The 13,543-nt window shown below is 35.9% G+C and overlaps 1 protein-coding gene across 6 annotated transcripts in view; it reads right to left on the bottom strand.

The window, feature by feature from the left end:
* The window catches only part of Mef2 (myocyte enhancer factor 2), a 65,327-nt gene extending 53,071 nt beyond the window's left edge, over positions 1-12,256 (bottom strand). The window contains exon 1 of one of the 6 annotated variants that reach the window (XM_067356220.1): positions 11,543-12,256. The gene's annotated coding sequence lies outside the window, so the exon portion shown is untranslated. Of the gene's footprint in view, positions 1-9,692; positions 9,833-11,542 lie in introns of those variants that run through there. The other 5 variants (XM_012373784.2, XM_067356219.1, XM_012373782.2 and 2 more) reach the window with 5 other exon arrangements.
* Positions 12,257-13,543: the final 1,287 nt, after the last annotated feature.

Raw genomic sequence — 13,543 nt, 5'->3', positions numbered from 1 at the left:
GGTCAAATATTTTAGCATTGCCGTAATCTCGGCTTACACGAGCTCCTTTCTCGCCAATCAAGGCGAAAGATATATAGGGTGAACAAAGATAACCTAATACTCGGATTATCTCTTGTCAGTTTGGTAATTTAAAAAAAATCTACACGGCAAAAGTTGCTCCACTGTCATAAGCTATACGTAACTCTTCGAATTCGATCATATCAGCTCGCTTCTATCTGCGACTGTGTTAATAAATTTTGTTATTCAAAATTGTCTATTTACGCTCGTTATGCATACGATGTTATCGCACATGACCAAACAACAGTCCCAATTCTTATTGCCTTATCATCCTGATTACTGTGCTTTTACTTTTTCAAGCAATTACTCGCAATTGTGACATTCATTCGCAGATTATAATAACATACATTACAGATATAAATCTGTACGTTAACTGCTCTTTTTGAGAAAAGCAGAGGCACGTATTGTAACAAAACATAATACGTACAGAAAAAAATAAATTCTTTTTCTAAAAAAAAATAATATTTCAGCGAATTGACAAATAAATAGAAACAAAAGGAATTAAAATTCTTTGTGTGTGTGTGTGTGTGTGTGTGTGTGCGCGTGCGTGCGTGTGTGTGTGTGTGTGTGTGTGTGTGTGTGTGTGTGTGTGTGTGTGTGTGTGTGTGTGTGTGTGTGTGTGTGTGTGTGTGTGTGTGTGTGTGTGTGTGATTGTACTTGGCGCATTCTGCATAGCAGGAATAACAATAATGAGTACTCGTGCTACATAAAAATTAATTTAAAGCTTACTGAATTAAAAATAACAAACAAATGCAATACAATAAAAATTTAATTCAGTTTTTAATAACTTGGAAAAATTAATCTTAGTTGAAAAAATTAAATTTAGATTGATTAAAGCGAATTTTTTATTTTTTTTTATCTTCCAAGCGGATTAAATTCTTATCATAATAAGCCCATTAATTACATATGTAATTCGTAAATGTTAGCCACACATTATTTCCTTATTTTTGCCCTATTACCCAACAAATTCAAGGAAATTGTACTCAGTTTCTGCAAGTCGTACTTAACGTCGCGACACACAAAGTAAAGTTTTAAAAAAATATATAAAATAACTTTTACTTTTGACATTCAATCTTAAAAGGGAAAAAAAAAAACAATTTCTACTATGTGATGAGAGAAATCGGGATTGTTCATTAAGGAGACATATTTCTTATCTCGATGTTAATCGAGTAAAAAGTATTAAGCGCATTCCGCTTTTTCTATCTACGCTGTATGTAATCCGCAAGAAAAAGAAAAAAAAGAAGAAGGGGACAAACAGAAGGGAGAGGATATCCCATCCTATCTCTCGCTCTTACCGCAGGTATACCTCGCGCGCACCGGCGCGGCCAGCACCTACGCGACGACGACGGCGGCGGCATTATATAGTCGGAAAGGTGTATCATGCATGCGCGCGGCATACAGGTAAAAGAAACGTCGCCATGGAAACGACCATGGCCACCCTCAATCAATACAGGCGACGGGGTGTCGGTTGGTTCGTTGGTTCGTTCGTTCGTTCGTTCGTTCGTTCCTTCCTTCGTTTGTTCGCTCGTTCGCTCGTTCGTTCGTTCGTTCGTTCGTTCGTTCGTTCGGTCGTTCGGTCGGTCGGTCGGTCGCTGACGCAGGCGAAAAAGCCCACGTGGTCCTATCGGCCACGTGCAAGAGAGCGCTCTTCCACACCGCGATCTTCGTATTCCTACTTCACACCCTCGTCTATCTTCCCTTGCGCGATCCCGTCGCGTCACCTTTTCACTCCGCGGACGAGAATCGTGTTTTCATTCCCGTGTTCCTTCCGCCTACTCGTATACGGGATAACCGGCACAACGAATGTCCTATCCAACGGGAAATATGCCGCCGACACGTGCAAATCGCATGCGCAGGGTAAGGCGGGAGGAAAAAATTCCCGCGAGTCGCCTCGGGAATTTGTGTCGAATAAAATACGCGCGTCATAAAAGTGTGCCTCTTCTCGCTAAATGAAAAAGAATGTATGACATTTGAATATTTGAAAATCAAAAATATTCAAGATAGATTTGCTTTATTGGATATAAAAGTCTAATATTATTATGTAATATTAAAAAATACACGTGTTATATGCGTCCCATGATTACTGTTAATTATTAGAAATCACAAATATTCAACAAGAATGTCGCTCATTTTAATTAAAAGTATTAATAGTTGTCTTATAAACAATTAATATCTAGGATAAATTGAACTCGATAAATTGAATTTTAGGGAGATATAATTTTAATTTTGAAACTTTGATTCAACCAAATATTAGTTTTATGGTTGATTGCAAAAATATTAACAATCGCGAAACTGCAGCTAAATGAAAATGAGAATCAAGACTAGTCAAAATCGGTTTTTTTTTTTTCCTTTTTTTTGTGACCGATGATATCGATTGTTGTATGCCATTTTTGCAGAATACAATTGCGATTGAACTATTGCGATGGCAATACGTCCTTCGCTTTTTCCCGATTTCTCGCGGTGGCACGGCCATTCGTGTAAATGCACACTTCTTCATTCGAATGCGGATAGCTTGCATGCTCGAACTTTATGTCAGCAAGGCGAACGATATACATATCGATTTTCCGAATTTACGATCCACTAAACTTGCAAGATAGCTTATACATCGGTTGCATCTTTTATAAGACAAAAATAAAATTATGTTAAACTAAAAAAAAAAACTTAGTATTCAATTAATATTCATATACTTTTCATTACGTGTATTGTAAATTCTTATTACGATATTCTTAATGAAATTTCAAACTCCTTCCTTCCAAGTTCACGGCAAGAAGATTCACGCGATGTCAGAGCGGAAGAACGTGAAAATCGCCGGTCTCGCTATTTTCACAGACGAACGTTCCGCTCGCAAGGAACGCATGTCCCGCATTCCGCAACGCGCGGCGAAACCGTGCCTCGCACCCGGTGTACGTATATTTGAAAGTCGCAGTATCGAGTGGGAAGCGAGGCGGGGCGCGTCCCGTCGTTGCGCAGGGATCGTACCCGTACACGTGCGAGCCGCACGTGACAAAGGGTAAAGCCGGTAAAGGGAAAGAGAGAGAGAAGCGGAGAGAGGTTGCACCTTCCTCTTGCTCGGGTGCACCGTGTCGACTTACGTCATTCGATAATGTTCCCTTTGCATCGGTGACCGATGCAAGCACGGCGATGAACATCAGCAAGGTGTACCGGTGGTAACTCCTGCCGGGTGAGCGGCGCCCTTACAGCGTTACTCGCTCTGCGCGTTTCACACGCGTGAAGGAGCGAAAAAAGGGGGCCGAACGAACGAACGGACAAATGAACGAACGAACAAACGAATGAACGAACGAACGAATGGACGAAGGGACGAACGGATGGACGGACGGACGGACGAACGAATGGATGGATGGACGAATGGATGGACGAACGAATGAACAAATGGATGGATGGATGAATAAATGGATGAATGAATGGATGGATGGACGGATGGATGGACAGATGGATGGACGAATAGATGGATGGATGGATAAATGGATGTATGGATGGATGGATGGACGAACGGACGGATGAACGAACGAACGGATGGTCGGACGAACGGAGCGGGCGTCTTGCCCGCAATTGCGCACGAGAGCCGATGGACTTGCGTCATTTGACACTCTGTCTCGCTCTCTCTTTCTCTCTTCCCTCGCGGCGAGGCGATACGCGCGGACATCGCAATTTACTCCTCTTGCGACGCGATGACACGTGCGCACCGTTCACGGGGGTGGGCGGAAGAATGCACCCGGGGGTTTGCGCCAGCACACACCGAAGATTTACGTCAGTCCTGACCCGACGCGCACCCTCAAGGTCGCCGAAGGCGCGCGCGGCGATCATCGCCGAAGGGCGCCCGCCGAAAGGGAGCATAAGTATAATAGAAATAATTTCCTAATGAAGATAGTCGCGTTAAATCGTTAATTTCGCACAAAGATTATGTGTTTCTTGATTTTCTTTTTCTGACCCTTCAATTGCTCTTTTGAAATGGAGTTTTGAAATGGAGATCCAACAATCTTATTGTTGGATAGGACCAGGGGATCCATTATATAAATTATTAAGAAAGCTCGCATTGACATATTTTTCTTCCTAAAGAATAAATGCTGCGCAAATCTACGTAATAGTCTTACGTAGATATAAGAAATTAGAGACAATTTTCGCGAATGTATTTTGTACGAACATTTTTATTTTTATTATAATTTTATGATATATTTTGACATCCATGTAATTGTGCTTATTTAAATTATCGAAATTTCCGTAACGAGTAGAATTCTGAACTCATTGTCAGTCAATAATCTCATAAATTAAGAATTAATAAAAATATTTGTTCACCCTTTAACCTGGATTCTGTGATCAATACAAAATCTGAAAATGGTCTCTCTCAAAAGACGAACAGAGTGGACACAAATTTCAACGACGCTATTTCGCGCCATAATAGCCAAATATACGATATCAATTTTTTACTAATAATACACATAACAATATCATATTAGTAATTTAAGATGGTTTTATTTGGCATAAACAAACATGAAAATTGCTATAAGCAATTTTTTCTTAAAAAACCGACAATTTTATACTGTATAAAAAATTATTTTGACTATAAATCATTAAAAATTGCCAAACACTATTTAAACAATAATTGTTATACTAATACCTTAATTACAAAATAATAAAAATAATAAAAATTTTAGATATTTTTGATCAATTAAGAAAACTAGTATATATATATATATATATATATATGCAAATCGTTCAAAATAAAATTTTGTTATATGAATTTTTACAGTTTGTTTGTTTGTGCCAAAAACTTTTAGCAACTAATAGCTAAAATAAATAATTTTATTTTAAAATGTTCTATTAAAATGGATAAAATATGTCTCGCAGTTTTATTTCCAAGAAATATGTTACGAGCGGCCAAAATTAGTTTATAATTTCAATCAAATTTTCCCTTAATATACTTATCTAATATATTCCATATCGCGGACTTCTATCTCGCTTCTAAAAATACGAGCAAACTGAAATATTAAAGTGCGCGTCAGAATTCTAAAGTATCTGGATCAAATAAGTCAACGCTTCGTCTTGTCTAAATCGTATCCAATGTGTTTTAATTATCCACTATTATTGTAATGCTCGAAGCGTTTTATCACTCGAAAGAAAATAATAATTGTTACTACAAATGACATTTATTGAAATTTCTAATAATATCACCGCTTCTCAAAACATATAAGAGAATATCTTTGTTACATTTGGTAGTTGTTTTACGATGTAAAAAAAGATTGGTCTGAAGATAAATAATCCAATTTTACGATATTTATATTAAACAGTACGTGATATTTATTCCACACAACCAACGCGCGTAAAGTGATGCAATCTTTTTGTACTAATAATGCAGTAAATGCAATTTTAGTCTTTGTTTAATCGCTGCTATTAATTTACTGCTTGATTTATAGAGACTCTCGTTTGCACTCGTTATAGCAGATTGTAATCTGAAATATTATTTGATCAAAATATATAATCAACGATGCGAGCATCGAGCATAAATTAAAGGTTTATTTAGCACGATAAGAATTGTTTCCCTTCGCTCATTTGTGACACGCTACGCATTCACGCACCGCGTAATAAGAATTCCGAAACGTCTGACGTCAGCAAAATTGGATCCAATATATTTGCGGGAAAAATGATCGATGGAACCATTCTTTCCGTCGTCGTTATCGTCGATGCTGGCGCGGATCGATCGGCGACTTGCACAGCGGAGTTTCTTCCATCGTAGAATTTTTATGAACCCGCGAGCTTTTTCGGGCATCGCGAGAGAGATACGCGCGCGTCTAGAAATCAGGTCCCCGTGAAATATAAATACGTACGGTGCGATTTCCAAAAATGTCCACGGATAATTCCGTCGTAAATTTTGCCGCGCATTGTCTAACCGAACACTTTAGCGGCCACGCTAAAGAATTAAAACATGAATAATACAGTATGTGCGACGTTAATTGGGTCGTTTTAATTTAGCATATGCACAAGACAAAAGCATTAGAAGCGAGCTTCGATCACGTTACGCCGTGAATAAGCGCCACATTACAGTCAAGAGTGATTTTACGAATATTACAAACAAATTGGTTTCAATTATGAGGCCAGAAGCGAGAAAAAATAAAGCAAGGTTTTTTACACGCGTTATTAAGTCTGCATTTTACGACAGGTTAAATAGGTTTTTGTTGCTATCATTTATAAATTGTAAAAAATTTTACCAAAGATTTACCGACAAAAAAAATCGCACATTTTAAATATTCCAAAGTTTTGCATTTCAGAGAACACGTTTTGGCAGGCTTAAATGTGAAAAACATATCGATTCGCGAGTTACTCTTCCGCGTTATTATCTGTTGCGGCCGGCAACGTATCCGTTTGCGGGGAAATAGTCATTCGACTCTAATCTCATCATATCTTGCGTAATACATTTACTGTGAAGTAGCCGACGTAGGTGAGCGAGTTTGCGTAGTGGGTAGGTAGGTTCGCTATACTAATATGTATACTAATTGATTGTGTTTTCGTGTTACTCGGTAAACAGGTAAACAGAGTGCGTCAGCTGATCGATATCTTGCAGTGATGAAATACATAACTTAATTCCCGAGTCTTGCCCTTCATTAAACATTCGACTAGTACAACAGCTCTAATACTGCGTACGCAATATGTTAAAAAGATAGAATATTAAAAAATATATTAAATATGCATATTATGCATGTATAAGCACTTAGTACCGTAATGTCGTACGTAATGTATGCAAAAATCAGGTTCAACAGTGAAGCCGTTAGTCACAACGCTGATGTCACTCTGTACAATATCGGCGATCGACGGTTGAAAAATGCTGGGGTAATGTAACAGAGATATTTCTTATCGCGCCCACCTTGCTCATTAGAATAAGAAAAGAACATCTTTGACTTTATATTATACTTTGACTGTATAACGTTGATGAAAGATATATAAAATTTTTGCAAGTCAAGAACGCGCTATTGATAAGATTAAACGTACGATAGAAGGCGTTTCTTACGCAACTGAAAATTAGATGTGTTCTTCAAACATCGTTTGTGGATAATCAAACTGCTAACATGGATAAAATATCAAAAATCAATACAGAATTTATAACCGTATAATTTTTAGTTGCCGTCGAAACGATGTTTCACACGATGTTTCATCAGATCGAGTGTTATCCTTTGATGAATCAATGTCATAATATATGTGTGTGCGTGTGTAGTTACATTGATACAGATGTATTTTTACATTTTAATTGTATTATATTTACGTAATAGAGTATTTATAAACTTACATATAACTAGAACTCATCGGTGTGTGCTTCTTGTGCTTGTGTGATTGAAAAAACTGTAATATGTGATTAAATACTATCAGTATTACAATTTTATATTTATATGTAAAAAGCTATTCCATAACAAAGTGATTAACTCTTCGCCACGATATTGCATTACATCGCTTAAGAGCTGTGTAGTGAAACAAGGTTTTACCTACCACATGTTTTTATCGATGAATACTTACAAGCACAGAATATCCGGTGGTAATACCAGTATTGTTCTCTTGAGCATTAATTCTTCTTAAGTGATATTTTTCATATTCAAAGAGCTCAATTCATTATAAATAATATAACTTTGTCTAAGCCGTTAATTATTGACGAATTTGACTTTTCTTCAAATATTTTACAATTGAAAATTATATAAAATCTTACAAAAATGCAAATTTGTTTTACAAAATTATATTACTTTATATAACTTTTTATAATATTACTTAAAATAAGTATTGATTCTTTATAACATTTTTTGATTCGTAAAGAATTGATAATTATAATTATGTATTTTTTTGTCTGCCTATACAAATTCGAAGTAAAATTGTAATAAATTTAAAATTTAATTATTGACTGGCATTTTTCCAATTAATAGTTTTATTGTCACTGAGTTCTAATTATATACTGAGCGGTAAATGTAATACAAGTAAAATGCAATTTATTGTATCTTAAAAAATTAAGCACAATCTATTAATAAATTCAAACAGAAATAAAAAATGTATTATATTAATGAAACAAAGCAAAATATGCTTTCGATGTTTTTTATCAATGTGAATATTTCTAAAAATTTCAGTAAAAATGTTAGAGCATGTGTTTTTAAATAACAGATTATAGAAATAACCGGTTATAAAAAAATGTGTGCAATAAAAGAGTGTACGTGTTATAATTTTATACATATTTTTAAAGCTGAGAATTATATATATTAATTAATATATGAGAAATACTTCATTGTCCAAAGCAAATACACAAGACACTTTTGATTATAATAGATGCCTTTGCTTCCCACTAAAAATGTCCGCTTTATTTTCATTCGTATATTTCAATCGTGTCTCTTGATATGCTCGTATGAAGCATAGTTTGGCCAGCTTCGCTACTGTTCGTAACGTAAATAAAATCTTTTGCTACCGCTAGAATAAATCTTAAAGTGCCCGACAATTAGAAATTCAATACCGAATAATTTTCTAGAAGCGAAGTGCGGTGCTCCCTTGTAAAGTCACATAGATCACACATATTTCTGCGGATTTGTCGCAGATAGCCTAAAGGACCTACATTGTGACGCGTGCTTTGTGCTACGTGAGGTCATACGAGAGGCCGTGTATTGTCGCGTGGCACGTATTATTATACACGTTGTGTAGGTCTAGGTTTCTGCGGAAGAGACGAGACCGGCGTCTGATGAGGTTACCGAAACACAAATAAAAGGTCGAACACATTGCGTTTCGACCTGCCTGTCTTTCCATATCGCCTTTCGGTGGAAAAATGTAAGCGTGTATTCTTTTGTGATCTTTCACGATAGAGCACTTCAAATACGATAAACAATAAGTGGCCAATAAATAACAAAAAAGATCCAAAAACTTGTTCTTTAAACGAGTTCCAATACTCACCGATAAAATTCGAAGAAAAATTTCATAATTTATCATATAAAAAGTATTTGCAGAAATAGAATTTAGCATACAATTAAAATGTATGTTCTATTTATTATGTAGAAATGTGAAAATATGTGTCAGATCTATATGTATATATAATGTGCTGAATAATCAAACACAATAATCATAATAAATGCGAAAATTATATCTAGTTACGCATTTGTCTATGTATTTGTTATAATTACGTAGAAAATGCATGTCAAAAATTTTCTACAAAGTTTCTGCGTAATTCTTAACACACTATAATCTCTTTGAAGTTGTAATTTTGTTTTATTACCCATTATTCACGTTATCTTTCTTAATCTTCTAACCGCATTTTTCAAATCATTGTCAGATACTATTGAGAACTTATGATTCTATAATGTATTTCTATAATGTAATTAAGGCAAACAATTAAGTCTTTTGATCAAATAGGACAAAGTGTTTTGAATTAATTAATAGTAAATTTGTCAAAATGTTGTTAAAATATGACAAAATACTTAACTTTATTATCAAAAATGATATTGCTCCACTTCTTATTGTTCTATTGATTTTATTAAATATTATTTCAATAATTCTTAACGTTGGATGTCTTTGACCTAGTTTTTCGTACTTTCAGTTAATTTGAAAAAGTAAGGTTAGAATGCTAAGATTTACAAATATATAATTATAAATTTTTTATCGCTGACCTGTCTTTTCCTTTTTCTTACAAAATGTACAGCAGAACGCACGCACACACACGCACACAGGAAAACCGCAACGATCGCGAGCGATAATATATTAATGAAAAATTCTTTTCTTTTTCTAACATAAATGTGCTAAGTTGTGTATCATACTGTTTACTCCAAATAATGACTCTGTAGGTAGGAATCTATAGGTAGGTAAGTCAACTTCATATTCAAAACATATTTATAAACATATGTAATGTTTTTATTAATAATTTAATTCTAAATTTAATATATGTTGAATTTTTCATAATTTTCATATTTCATATAAAGTAAATCGCATCTGATCATTAATTTTGTTTCAGAATGTATTTTAATTGGTCTGATAAATATCAAAGACGAAAGTGCGAACATCAGTAAGGATTTCTACATTATCGGCGACAGTTTTGTAAAGCAAAATTAACCTGCTGCTGTAGATGGCAGTACGAAACGGAGCGTTGCAAAACATCATGTTTTCTAATATTTAATAACAACCACGATACCATGATAGGGGTTTCATATCTCGAATGCAACGTTGCTGTGTCTTTATCAGCTGTAGCACAAGTGAAATTACGATATAGTTTCACCGAAAAAATACTTCTCCGCACTCCTTCGTGCGCTCTATTAAATACGACTTTGCAATTCTAATCGATTTACTATTAAACATTTTATGCTTTCAATAGATCAATAGTCAATGCATAATTTAAATGACGCGACGTAAGATCGCGACGTTGCAAAAATATATCTTTATCGGAGAAATAAGTTTGCTGTGTTAAAAAAAGTGTATGTGTGCAAAATTAATTAATGCTGACATTTATAATTATTACGCACGTTATTCTTCAATGAATCGATTCCATCGTATTAAATACGATACCGCAGCCTCAAATGTATACTCTCTTTTGTAACAAATAAATTTTTAAAATCTTACAAGACATTAAAGTATATTTTTGAATGTGATTAATGATTTTTACGTTAGATTATTGCGCATTAAAAAACTGACAATTAACATTGGGAATAAATCGATGACAAACATCAATGACTATAAATCATTTTATGACTAACACATAGAAATCTTATCAAAACTAGCATCGAAATTTTTAAAAATATTTCTGAAAAAAGCGAATTTTTACGAATTTAAAACGCCTGTGACGAGTACAAGTTCATTATGCGCTTCTCGTGCGTTCTTATGTGTTGCAATTGAAAATAAAAAATCTCATATTGGAGCCAAATCTTATATTGAAACGAACGATCAGCTGGCTCGAATCCCCGACTCCCTTGACACATAAGACATCGGATTGCCACAAGTAGCTTATTCTGTCATTCTGCCTATCCATGTCCCGAGTGTAGTTGCGATACTACGTCAACGTTTTCTCTCGCGGGATCTGCGGGTACCATGTTGTCTCCGGTAGAGTATAAATCTACCGGTTTCTTGACAACCAAGTAACAATTGCAAAATCATCAAATACTATCACTCTCTTGATTATCGATCCAATGTCACCGCGAGGAAGATCAATAAATCACGCGACAAGGCGCGCCAGGACGCATGCTGGCCGCATCCTGCCGCGTGACCTTCGGGAGGGTGAAAATTCCTTTTCGCTCTCTCGTTCTTTCTGCTTTGGTCCACCGAAATCCGAGATCGACGTGACGTGCGTACATGCATACGTATGCATGTGTACGTGTAAACGGCGGCTGCGCGCTCGTTCGCGAATGTTTCTTCGTGTGTGTGCGTGCGCATCTGTGTGTATATGCGCGCTAAACGAAGGCCATGTCAGGCTACTCTGACGGATGGCTTTTGAAAAGGTAAACATGCGAAAGAAAGACGATATATTACTTACAGTTTTTCGCCGGCGGTCCAGCCGCTCCCACACGATTTTCCCCGTCGTGCACGCACCTCGCTGATTATTTGATTTTGCACAGCAACATTATTGTGCGTCCAGTAAGAAAAAAAAAGAAAAGGAAAGAGGGAAAGAAAGAGAGGGAAGGGAAGAGAAAGAAGGAGCGTAACGAACAGACGAAGGAAAAGAGAGAAAAAGGGGGAGAGGCAGAGATGAGAAAGAGAGAGAAACTGTGAGAAAAAGGCGGAGGGTGAGAGAGGGAGAAGACACACCGCGAATGCTCGTTTGATCAAAAGCACAATTTTCGTGACGTCATCGGCGGTCGGGCATGCGCGAATTGATTTCGGTGATTTTCCATGCACGGCGAAACACGTGCGACGAGTCGGTCGACGCCACTACTGTTCCCGCACTCAGCACTACATATCGCTAAGAAACGCGCGGCATTATCGCGTCGAAGCGACGACACGGGCTTCCACAGATACCGAGCGCGATTCGCAAGAGCCACCGCGGCTGCCGACATCTATCCATCCACTCCCACTTGTTAGGTGACGTACACTGACGTCATCGATAGTTTACCTTGAAATATGACATTGAGGCACAGTACGGCCAATTGTTGCATTGCGAAAGTCCCTGGCCTCGGGGTCGATTCTCATTGCGCGCGAATACGATAACGATCTCTCACGAACAAACCCGTCGCACCGAGCAAAGTCCGTAATCATGCTACTTCACACTAATTTCTGCAAAGAATAAATAACCTCTTATAAATATTCAAATGTAAAAATAAACCATCTAAATAGGAATCAAAATAAAAAATAAAAGATGTTTACTACAAAATTGAAATATTCTTAAATTCTGAATATATATATAACTTAAAATATTTCTTTTCTAAAATAGTTATACAGAAATATTGAGTTGTTACAACATTTTTTACATTAAGCCAAGTAAATGAATCAGGAAAACATTTTTAAAAAAATGTATAATATAAAAAGTTAACTAAAATTAAAGTATCGTTTAAACTTAGAATGTACGTGCATCGTATCATTGTGAATTAATCACTTTCGTGCTCGAACAGAAAGATGAAGTAGATATCCTTGTGACCATGATTATTTCAAAGTATCCCCTATAGCGAATGTAACCCTTCCGCTCGTAATAGAGGACAAAATGTGCCATTAACATATCACAATCTCACAATATAGCAACAATATTTATGAAGCTATTATTCTCCATAAAAAAAAACTGATATTATTAAAACATGACGTAGTAATGTTTTCTATAGCTATATTTGTGTAGAGTTACAAAGCTAAATTATAAAATGCAATATTTATCTATTTTTCGTTATATATAATTATATTTTATTCAACATTTATCTACTGATAATCAACAGTATTTATTTTATATTTTCAAAATTTTATACCCAAGTGTTATACCAGTAAAATAATGTTAAAAAATGTCAAGTTGATACGGTAATATCTGATATATTATTTCGATTTCTAACTGGTTTCACAATCTCACAAAAAAAACTAAAAATTATATTTATTTCTGTAGAAAATCGCATCAGTAATTTCAATACTCATACTTCTGGCTTGAAATTCATTTTACGTAATTTTTTTTGTACGCGTGTATTAACAATTTAATTAGTACCTCTCGCGCGTCGTATAAAAAATGCAACGTTGCGTTCTTTGAACCAAGATTTATGTCCCGAGATTGCATAAACGAGATGTTTCGTCGACATAGGTCACACGTCATTCACACCGGCCGGCATGATGTAAGGCGAGCGCTAAACTGCGCTCGCGTGTGTCGTGCTAACCAGTAATAAATGCGTGTTCACACGAAACCTCGGTGCAACGTGACATTTATATGCATAATCCTGAGATCACGCGAAAATTTGCGATACATGTATGTACGGTCTTACGTACGAGGGCTCAGGATATCTTATCGCGATACTCCTGTCGCATTATTTTTTTATTTCGACCGAAGGAAAATGCGAAACTTTCCGCATAT

The sequence above is a fragment of the Linepithema humile genome, chromosome 5 (assembly GCF_040581485.1).
Source record: "Linepithema humile isolate Giens D197 chromosome 5, Lhum_UNIL_v1.0, whole genome shotgun sequence".
NCBI classification, from domain to species: domain Eukaryota; kingdom Metazoa; phylum Arthropoda; class Insecta; order Hymenoptera; family Formicidae; genus Linepithema; species Linepithema humile.
Note: the sequence above shows the minus strand (reverse complement) of the source record. Positions and strands in the feature narration are given on the sequence as shown.